General features: G+C 34.9%; 1 protein-coding gene across 1 annotated transcript in view; it reads right to left on the reverse strand.

Moving 5' to 3' along the window:
- Window positions 1-12,384, reverse strand: part of ROBO2 (roundabout guidance receptor 2) — a 562,829-nt gene that overhangs the window by 133,053 nt on the left and 417,392 nt on the right. The gene's annotated exons all lie outside the window — the stretch shown is intronic.

The raw sequence follows: 12,384 nt of genomic DNA on the forward strand, positions 1-12,384 counted from the left end.
TATATCACAATTAAGGAGATAATGTTGGAACAAATTAAGTGTTGAAGCAGGTTAAATTATCCTCCAATTTAGAAATAATTATTTTATTGGCATAAGTGCATTTAAGACAATTTGGTTTTACAATAGGACTAGAAATTGCAATATCAGATTTGGAAAAGTAGATATATCTCACAGTTTTGTGTTTGGTGAGAAATTAATCTTAACTTTAAGTTCTTTTAGAAAAGGACTTCAGAGATTAAATTCACAAGAGTCCACAGAACTCACAGCTCAGACCAGACTTTTTGATTAGCAGCTCCCATTCTGCCTGCACTCTTCTGAGTTGGGAATGAACTCTGTGCAATAAGGGACTGCAAGTTTGGGATAAAATGGATTTTTAACTTTGCCACATACTTAGTGGCTTTGCAGTATTTGATGGACAAACTCCAGGAATTCTCCTTCATAGGTGTTCAAAGTGAGCACTAGGGGCAGGGGAGGCTTCTGTGTCCTCAGAGAGATGTTCATTCTAGGCGGTGCTATGGAAGGTTCACAAGGCTTTCTTTTCTTGCCTTCTGCCCGTAGAAACTTCCTTGTGAAATGTGCTTATGGAGTAATTTAGAAATTCAACATGACATAGGAGCACTTATCATTAAATGTGTCACAGAACTTGTGGGTTGGTAGGTCTACTTGAAAATGAAGGCTCAGACACTTCTCTAATTAAGCTACTCAACTAGTTTGATCAATTCAGCAACAATTTCATGAACAAGAAATGAAAAGAAAAATTCCCAGCCTCATATATTCTAGAAAATATGCAAAAATATACATTCACTTCAAGTCATTAGTGAACCAAAGGGTCTTCTTCTTGTGTTAAATGATGACATGTTTATGTCAAGTCCATTCATGGTATTATTTGTCCATCTCACTGGTATAACCTTCATAGTTAAGGCAATAAGAAAAGACTATTATCTTTGAAATCTATTTCTTTGAACTATATTCTATTATTTTTGCCCTAACATTAAAAACAAAAATAAAAATCAAATAAAACAGCATTCAGGTGAGCAAGGCCCGGATTCATCGTTTCCTCTAAATCGGGTTTCTCAACCTCAGCACTATTGACATTTTGGGCAGATTATTCTTTGCCGTGGGAGTTGTCCTGTGCACAGTAACAGGATGTTTAGTGGCATTCTTAGCCTCTCCATACTAGATGACAGTAGCACCTAATCCCCCAAATGTAGCAATCAAAAATGCCTTCAGACATTGCCAAATGTCCCTCTAGGAAAGGGAGAAGCATAATTGGTCCCAATTGAGAGCTACTATATGGTACTGAATGTGTATTTGGTGAGCCCCACATGTTAGACGTAGGACTGGATATTTGAGATCAAGACAAATATGGCAAAGGGAGTTGGGGAGTCTGGGAGAAAAAGAAACAATTACAATAATGATGTCAGAGAGACCTGGGTGTGGACTCCAGCTCTGCCACCCACAGGTCCTGTGATCTTGAGCGCGGAGTTCATTTGCTCTAAGCCTCAGTTTCCTCCTTTGTTAAAAGAGGGGATTCATACTTCAAGGCTGTTGGAAAGATTAATTATAAAATGTGAAACAGCCTAACATGAAGCCAGTGGGCCCTCAAAAAATTATAGTTTTTGTTATTATCTTAATATAATTTTCTTTAAAACAAATTATTTTAGTGTAGTAGTTAAGAGAGTATACTTTAGGGCTAAAGTGCTTCGATCTAAATCTCTGTCTGCCAGTGAAATTTGCTCCTCAGATCCTTCAACTGTAAAATAAAGATAGTATAAAAATACTTACGTCATGAGGCAATTGTGACGATTGATTAAATGAGTTACTTGCATGTAAAACATCTGTAAACATTAGCTTTTACTCCCATAGTCAATCAATTTTAAGATACACATTTTTCATATTTTAAATCTCTGAAATTAGAAATCATCTATCAGAGATGGCATATCATAGTTGATTTGGCAATCTTTTTTCCACTTAACTCAGAGAAAAAATACTCTTTTATCTCACAAATAATTCTAACTTGAATTCAGTTACATATGGTATTATTATATGATTCAAAATGATTTAGGTTAAACAAATCATTTGACTTCTCTATTTATTAAGGACAACATCATTCATCCAGGCACCCAACCTCAGAATAAACTTCAGTATTACTTTTAATCCCTCTTTTCCCATGAACCCTGACATAGAATCAATTTCTAATTAAAAAAAAAAACGACATTTTTCTTTGTATTGCCACTTGCATTAATATCCGTGTTGGTGTATTCACAGGAAATACTCCAATGTAATCCACTAACTAGTTTTTAAACAACTTCCTACCAGGTATGCCTACCTCCAAACTTTCTCTGCTCCAAGCTACACTGCATATAAATGTAAGAATCAATTTTCTAAACATAGAAACAAGAATATATTTCTATTCAATGTGTTTAGTGAATCCCCATTTCACAGTGTGTTCAGTATAAACACTTCACTTGGGATTAGAGGCTTTCATAATAAAGCCTCAACTAACCTTGCTGGCCTTAAGTGCCACTCCACTACGCTCCAGGGAAACTGAACCACAAATTGTTGGCCTACACTTTCCACCACCAGGGCTTTTTCATCCTGCTTCCATCTCTTGGAATAGTCTTCTTTCCACTTACAGAAATTCTATTCTTCCTTTCAGACCCGTTTCTAGTGTCATATGGGAATAGAGAAGCTTTTATTTTCTGAAACCCTAAAGAGTCTTGTACATCATAGTCTGTATATAATTTTCCTTATTTAATAATTAATGTTTTTATATCTCATACTTTCCTCTAAAAGTCTTACCTTCCTTCTCAAATTCTTGAGAGCAAACTCATTTTTTTTTAATATGCTGGGATATCAACACAGAAATGTTTGATTGATGTCTGTGGTTACTTATGAAATAATTCATGAAATATAAATAATATTTTGTCAGTCTACATTGAAGATTTTCATTATTCCTTTGAGATAATTGATATCTTACTATAAATTATGTTCAAAATATTTTCTTTCAGTCTCTTTTTGAAATCTCAAATAAAGGTAAAAGTCTTGATTGACTTTTTTGTTTCTGCTCTATGTGCTGTAAATATTTGGACAAAACTATTAGAAAATGTGAGTTAATGAATGGAATATTTATAGTTTTCATTGAACATTTTTTATAACAAGTGCCATATGTTGTATGAATTGCAATGACACAGAATACTTAACCAGATATTCTTTATAAAAGTGCCAAACGCCTATATAGTCGATGAAATGAGTTGAAAGATATTATAATAACCTTTGCAATTGTGACAGTTATGCTCATAAGAATAACTAGCAAAATTTCTGCACTGAGATTTTGTCACAAGGCTATTACATAGATCTTTTTTTAAAAATTTTTATAAAATTTTATATTTTGGCCACACTGCGCGGCTTACAGGATCTCAGTTCCCGACCAGGGATTGAACCTGGGTCACGGCATTGACAGAGCTGAACCCTAACCACTAGGCGACCAGGGAACTCCTTAAGGCTATTCCACAGATCTATATGATTGATCAATCACCTTCTCAGAAGAAACTTCTAGTACTTGAATTTACTGGCAAAGGTTCGCTGTGCCCCAATCACAACTCTCCCTGTCTAAATATGGTCTTTTTAGAATGAAGCTCCAATGAGTTAATACTGTGTACCAACTAAAATAGATTTCACTAAGAATTGTTTCTATTGTGGTGGAGTATATTCTTAGTGTGCTTTGGAAGCATTCTCTTATCTTTTATCTCTGGCAATTGTATCTTTTTCACACACTAACAAAGATATAATCCTCATTCACATTGTCATTGTAATACTGGGTCTCAAGTTATTATTTGTTTTTTTTCCCCTTGTCTTTCAATTCATACCAGTTGACGTGAATATGTGGGTCAAGCAGCAACTTTCCCAAAGGGACTATTATAAGAAATAAAATATATATATATGTTTGTAGAAAATATAAAGTCTGGAACACAGTCCTGCCTTCCAGTTTATAACCGTCCATGGAACTGTTGATAATCAAATGTTATCACGAAAATATTAAAAAATACTCTTTTAGTAAATTCAAAAGTGCCCTGAGAATGAAAAGATGAGTTAAAGTATCATGCCCTGGAAGAGTTCATAGTTCTAGTATTTATCCTTTACTCATGCTATTTAATTCACTTGGCAAGCATTTCTTTAGCTTCTAATGTGTTTCTCGTGACTTTATATTTTTTCCAGATACACTGTTGTGAAGAACACAGATATATTAAGTTAAAATGTTCTGTGAGAATAAAGATAGTTATAAATTCTATTTCAATGGGCAGTGTAAAATAATAAATGTTTTAAGATGAAAATTTATTTATTTGATATGATATAATGGATTTATTTATTGCTTATAAGTACCATTATAATGAAGATTATAAAATCTTTATTATGTACTTTACTACACAGATATATTTTGTGACTTTCTGATGAAAGTGATACTTCTAAATGCTCCAGGCGTTTACTAAGCTGTATTTTCCTAATCTTCAATCCCAAATGGAAAATGGAAAAAAGTTGTTCCCATCCAGTACCTCAAAATAGTGGTCAAGAGTGTGGACTTCAGAGCCAGAAATCCTAGACCCCTTACTAAGTGACTTTGTCATACTTAACCTCATTATGCCTCATTTTTCCCATTTGTAATATTGGAATAATAATAGTATTTACATCATGTCCTAAGGATAAGTGTATTAATGTAAAATGCCTAAAGTAGGTCTGATATAGAGTAAGCACTATGTAAATATAATTTATTAATATTATATTTATGGGAAAGGCAAATGTAATTAAAAACAACTCTTTTGATTCAGTACTAGACTTTTTAAATAAAGTCTAATAAAATTTTTAAGTAAAGTTTTTAAATAGACTTTTTAGATAAGCATTCAGGGTCAAAACCGATTTTGAATTAAAAAAAAGCCCATTTACACATAGAAATCTGAGAAGATATATGCAAAACGTAAAAAGTAGATGCCATTGGTAATGGCTATATGAGTAATTTTAATATTCCTTTTTAGGCTCATTCATTTCAAATCTTAGGGATTTTTTCCTCTAAAAATGTATTATACTTTTTAAATCGTTTTGCATTGTTGCCATTCATAGATTCATACCATTTTGGAATTTAAAGGTACTGCAGAAACCATCCAAGGCAACTTACATATTTTGAGGATGTGGACTGTGGTACTCAGACATGTAACATAAATTGTTTAAAATAACATGATGCATTATGACAGGGCTGGGATAAGAATGTTGATCTCCTAAATTCTAGTTAACGTTGCAGCTCCACATTACGATTCAATTTATTAAGAATAACAACAGACAAAAATAAACAAACAACCAGAACTGTATCTTAATTTGAAAAGCCTGTGGAGTAATTAATTCATCTAAGTGATTCTAACCACAAGTTGTCTTATAAAGGCAAGGATTTGTGTTGATAGAGTCAATTACATAACTCTTCCTTTTATTGAGTTAAGGCAAGAACCCAGGTATGAGAAAGGGCGTCTCTGATGATAAACATCCAGTATATCCACCCTTGGGATACGGTGTGATGTGACAACTATCTCATCTCCTGCTAAGCCTTTGGCCTGTCCTCCTGTTTGGGCTAAGGTAAAATGTTGCCCTGGTCCCGACCTTAGCCTAGCTGAATGCTCTAATATGCCACACTTTGATGGACGAAGCACACCTGCTGTGGCTCCTGGTGGGACGACACTCACATGCCAGTGACAGGTGGCACTCAGGCAGATCCTTTGCTTTGCAAACTGGCACCTGGTCTTGGCTCTGCCCTCACACAACACAAGAGCTGCCAGTTAATGGACAGCAGAGCATCTCTGACTTCAAGGCATTTCTTAGTCCAAGTGGTCCCAGCTTGTTAGTTGACCACTGGCCAGAACCCAAATTGCATGCCAGTTCCTGCATTGTTCCTTAGCAGAGATTCTCAACAGATGGGCCAGTGTGGTCACAGGACGAGGCAACTTGCACTCCCCACCCTAGGTGGCAATTAGTTTCGTGTTAACAGCAACTATTAGCACCTATTTGATGAAAACACAGAAAAAATACCATTTTGGCATCCCTCTGAAAATTGCTGATTAATTCTGTTTCTAAACAAAATCTATATTTTCAGCTTCCAAGGAGGGAAGCTTGACCTGGTCCAAGTTTAGATTTTCAAAACACTGGGACATTTTATGTGAGGGTTATGCAATTGGTCTAAAAACTACCCTTAATAGTAATGCTATACAGTATTCCTATAAAGTTACTCATAATATAGTGTTTCTAACCAATTATTTAAAATTCTATCTAAAATGTAAAATTTGTAAGGGGCTCAATTCCATAAACAATTCGTAATCACATAATTACAGAGCCCATTAGTTTAAAATACAGGTTTCATGTTGGACAGATACTAAGTCAGGTCCTGGCCCTGTTTTCTTTGTAGTTACCTACATAACTAATAAACACCACCAATCAGTAGGATTTATAAAACTGAGGCAGCTGTTATGTACACCCACTGTACAGTGTCTACAGTGCTCTGAATAAGTTATATCATCTTAATAACCCTTTGAATTAGAATGGATGGCATAATGATTCACCCTGTACAAATGAGTCAAAGTATAAGTTAATCATTAGTCCCAATGCATTGCTGGTCCATATCTTCAGGATGTAAAACACAAAGAGTTTAAATAGGTTCTTCAAGGTCACACTCCTAGTTAGTGGTAGAGAAATCTGTTGAACATCATTTCCAGAACATGCGCGTATAACTAAAGGGATAAATGATCAAACAGTGTCAGAACAAGGCTAAAATCCAACATCCCTGACAATGACCTAAATATTCTTTGTTATTGGTTGCTCTATTAAAAGATCCCACAACAATGGTCCAGGCAGTTCTAATTATTTTTTCAAGCAGAAATGCCTAAGACATCTGTATAGCTGAAAAATCATAGAATTTTCATTTACACTTTTCCCTATATTTCTAAATCTTAGGGACCAGTCTATTTATTCAAATGCCACATACAATATTTATATACATTGCTTTTCTCCTGCTCTCAGTTTTTTTCCCTTCTTTTTTGAAAACCACTTTAATTGACCAATCTTGACCAGCCAACCTTATCAGCGTGGTTATTTATCATGAGCCCAAATTACCACATGTCCTTGAAACACACTGTATGTGAAGAAGGCTGATCTCCTCAGCAGGGTAGCTTAGCACCTGTTCAGCGTCTCTGCATCCCAGAAGCACATGCTCTAAACAATGGAGCTTCCAAACAATTAATATAAGAACATTTTCCAGGGCTAAGCGAAAAGAGCCACTTAGTGTAAAAATGCCACAAAAAGGGGACTTATAAGTGGTCCTATTCATTCCTTTTCTTAAGGAATCATGTATTTATGTGAATCTCACATTTCATGGAACTAAGAACTCTTAAAAAGTCTCTCTTAAAATAGATTTGCACTTTAGAAAAAGGAATTTGTCAGTTGGTGCAGGAAAATTGATAGAATTTTGCACTATATATCTTGAAACTCTTTTTCTCTAGTCCCTTTTCTATTTTTATGAAATATTCATGAATGATATCCACGACGTGAAAGCCATCAACTGCATTTAGAATTCGCAGGCATACATAAGAATGTAAATGGCATATTTTATTTCTTTTTTTCTGTGACAAGCTATTATGAACATTCCTTTCTCTACTCTAGATCTTTATTGAGAAAGTTAGTGTCACTTTAGAGTTAGTTTAGAAAATAAATAAAAATGAAATAAAAAATATCTTGGAACTCACTAATGGTGGTATACTGATATATGATTGATGCAAGATGTTAAATTTCCTGTTTATAGTCCTTTAAAAGATTGCTAATAATTATCTGAAATACAAACTGTACAGACAAACCCAGATAAGAAAACATAGTTGAATTAATCATACTACTTCTTACCCAAATTCTGAGAAGAGGTATTTTTATTCTCCTCACAAATATTAAATTGAACAGAATATTGCAGCGTTGGTAAATTTCAATTTTTATTGTTATGTCTTTGGTTGTAAATGTATAGTATTCTGTTTCTTTTATATTAGTACATGCTATTTTTCATAAAGCTTCAGCATATATATACTTTTTTCATTACAAAATATACAATATCCCTATGCTATGATGGAACATTGCCTCAGTTATTATAAATACTGGCAATTTCTATCACATGAAACACTTTGTGAAAAGTACTAATTAGCAAAAAGCTCTAGGTTTGCCTGAGAAAAAAAAATGTAGCACCCAAGCAAGACACTAGAATTACTTCAGTTTTAACTTTCATTAATGTATTCAGTATGTGAATACTATCCTACATCACTCAATTTGAGCAACATAAAATAAAAAATAATCAATAACAGCATACTTACCTTGTTTAAAGTGACTTCTTTTTCACAGACTATCAATGGCACTTAATAAATACAATAGGCACTTAATAAACATAGGTAAACCTTAAAGTGTTTCTTCTACAATTTCAACTATGCCTTGAAAAAACAGTGTTTTTAAAACACATAATCATTACGAACTACAAAATGTCTTTCCCTTATCTCCTCATTTTGTTCCCCCACCCACTTTATTTTCACGGTGGTGTATAAAATTCTTATCCCTAATAAATGAGTCGTTGTGCATTTATTTGAGCACATACGTATTGAGACTCTCTGGAGAAAAAGATATTGATACCTGGTACAATCACAAAAAAAGCAGTGACCTTTCTCTTCCTGAAATCTTCAACTGTGAAATAGTAGTATTGTAAGATGTTTCTGCAAACGTAACCAAGCAGGATCCTATGAGGCCTTCCCATGACAAGCTCTCCCCCATATCCTCTGCTTTAGCTCCTCTCTGAAGTACCTAGATAACAGTACCTGATGCACATTTCCTGAGCTGTTTTAGAGATGTGAAAACCCCCCACCAACTGGAAGATGTTAACTACTTGATGACCATGAGAACGCAGGCCCAGGCCTCCAGGAGCCGAAGACTGATAATGTTAATCCCTGTGACATCGACCTGTTACCTCACCATCAGCCAGTCAGAGAATTGTGCACGAGCTGATCACACACCCTGCGACCCGCTCCCTCACCTGGCTTTTAAAACTGCTTTGCCAAAACCCATCGGGGGACCTTGGGGGTTTTTTAGAGCACGATCCACTCCTCTCCTTGCATGGCCCTGCAATAAACCTTTCTCTGCTCCAAACTGCGACATTTAGGTTTGCTTGGCCTTGCTGTGAGTTGGGCACATGAACTTGCCCTCACACAAGCAATTAACATTTTAACAGTAGCATATATAAAATGAAGGCTCCTTCCTATTTTGTCCCTTTTTTATATGGAAAATGTCTAAATAAATAACTTTTCCCTGCTTGGGCATCAGGGTTATTGTTAGACTTGGGAATTGCTATTTATCAACCTCACCGAAATATTTATCTAATCAAAAAATGGCTTTAATAAAACTCACCAATGGTAAGTTGTAATTTCATTAACGATAGTTACTGAGAAAGGTCAGAAATTTAGGGCTAAATCAAAGAAAGAGGTGTACGGGTACTACTTAAAAAATGTTTTCACAGTGAAGAAAAAAATACTCCTTTAATTCATCTCTGGTTACTGAAAGGTTGGCACAGATATCTTCTTCTGTGTTGAAAGTTTAAATAGCTATCACAGCATTTCATAAATTTAAACTTGAATTGAAAAGCTTTTCTTGTCTCCAAAAGAAAAATAGTCACATATTACTTACATAGTAATTACAGGCTATGCAGCTGCCCTACAAAGCTTTACTATAAATGTGTTGAGCATGAACCACTACACAAACCTTATTCAAATTGCATTAAATGTTAAGCCAAAGAAATGTCATCCTCCACACCACTCCACACAATTGCTTACACAAGAACAATGGCCATCTCCCTAGTCTGAGACCTAAATAATGTAATAGAATCAATGTTGTTGATTTAGGCTATGGTTGGTTAAGTCATTACTGCTATTCCTCACCAAGCAAAAAGGTCTCCTTCCCCCTCATTATGCATATGTGAAGCTTATGCTAATGCATACAAATCTAAGAGTGAATAAGCTTCTTTGAAATACCATTTAAAGATTGAGATTTCAAGAAAAAGTACATGGCTTCTATCATGATAAAAGTCCTGACCTCAATTTCTACATTGCACTGATCCTTGCTTTAAGCCTTTCTAACCTACAATATAGAGCTTACACAGCATTTCCATTTGCCTAATACTTTAAAAATATTTAGCTGGTCACACAAAGCACTGTAGTCATATCATGCCAGTAACAGAAGAATAAAGAGGACAAACTTACGAAATGTTTTAAGGAAAGTTGGTAGAGGTATGATTTCGAAAAATTTCAACTTCGTCTTTAGAGGCCTTTATATCAGCCATTCTAAATAGGCAGTTTTAATGCTGTTGTTTGATTTGTATGTATTATTTGAGCTCGGAAGCAAAGGAATATGGAAAGATTTGGAGAACATTGTGGCAAACAAAGCTGTCAGGTTTAACGACCTAACACCTAGAGCAATCTGGGAACAAATCAAACTGGGCTTAAGTTGTATTTTACCTTAATTCAAAGACATAGACGCATTAAAATGTAATACACCCTTACCACTTTCTATTTTCTCAACTTTTGTCAATAGGATCCTATTTAATGATTAAAAATATCAAGATCACCAGGGATGTAATGTGAATATCATGTAACCCCTGATAATCATGTGACAAAAAGGGCACTCTCCTTGACTTTCTTCCTGAAGTCCCAGAAAGCCAGTCTAATCATGAGAAAACACTAGACAATCCCAAGTTTGGGGAACATTCTTAGTATACCTGTCCAGAACAGTCTTAGGATACTTAAGACTTGTCAAGGTCATAAAAACAAGGAAAGACTGAGAACCTGTCATAGAACAGAGGAGACTGGGAAAACATGACAACTTAATGCAATATCCTATAATATCCAACTAAAATACCCCAGGTAGGATCCTGGAGAAAAAGGAAGACTGGTGAAATCAAAATAACATATAAACTTTAATTATCATGTATCAGCATTTGTCTATTATGAGTTACATATCTTTCATATTTGTGTAAGATGTTAACAATAGGGGAAACCAGGTATAGGGTATATGGGAATTCTCTGTACTATCTCTGTAACTTTCTGTAAATCCAAAATTATTCCAAAATGAAAGATTTTTTTTATGAACAGGCTATTTATTTCTACTAATTGAAAATTAATCTTTGTCTACACTAATTTTACAGTATAATTAATCTCTTAGTCTTACATCAACATTTTAAAATTATACACGAAGTGCCCTCAAATTTGTGGAAAGTTATTGAGTATACACAGAAGATGGACTCCAATACCTCAATTCCATCACCTCTACTTGCTTTTCAACCTGCTTCTCCACTGAGAAAGTTTGAGGAGGCTCACATTCACTAACCTCTCCTAATAACATTCTTTAAAACTAGGTGTCTGACAGCAAAGTGAGAAAAGAAACATAGTCAACTTTCTCTACCATTTATGCCGAAAAGCTAAGGAAAGTAAAATTTTCACTTGTCTCTTTGCTATAGATTGCAAAGAACCCGTCACTATTAAAAATGTTTGGTCCATTTGAAGCCAGTGCTGTTGATGATGTGACTTTAGAAAGTATAGTATCAGAGACCTAGGGATATGTAAAAATGAGATTTTGAAATGAATGTATAAATTCAGGAAAGAATCAATAGCAGTGACAGTGAAAGCACAAAAAAACTCAATTTGATTTCTGTGAAAGCATGTTTACTTTCAGTCAGTTGAATGAAACCTAATTTCTTTTTTAGGAAAGAAAATTAGCAAAAAAGCAGGATGTGAAATTTTTTGCAGACCCTGATTGTAGTAGGTGTGATGGCTGTAGTTTCAGAAGGTAGGACTAGGATGAAGTCAAAAGAAATCTTATAGCTAAATACGCTTGTTACATAGAAAAAAAAAATACTTGAATGATTTATTTGATCATAAAAGGCAAGGTCCTGGGAGAATTTAGACTACAAAAAAGTTCTATTTTTATTTTTATAAAAGATGACAAGCATTTTTGGACTTACCCTAGAGAGTGAGAGATTGGGTTTTGGGTTTGGTGATAAAAATAGAAAAGAGTTGGAACAGAAGATCTCCATGAAGAGATGGCAAGTGAGAAAGTGACAGGAAGTCCGTAAGTGAAAAATTCCCTATGTGGATAGCGATGTGCCTTTTCATTATGGTATTGAATGAGATCCATTGTTTATTGCAGACCCTACAGTCTGCTACACCCAGTAGCCATGGCCACAGAGCAGTAGTTGAAGGGGGCATTTGGGGTGGGTGGGTCATTAGAAATTCAGCAGGAACAGAATGGCAGACCTAGATGGGGCCAGGAGAAAGAGAGTGC

Source organism: Eschrichtius robustus, chromosome 6, assembly GCF_028021215.1.
Source record: "Eschrichtius robustus isolate mEscRob2 chromosome 6, mEscRob2.pri, whole genome shotgun sequence".
NCBI classification, from domain to species: Eukaryota; Metazoa; Chordata; class Mammalia; order Artiodactyla; family Eschrichtiidae; genus Eschrichtius; species Eschrichtius robustus.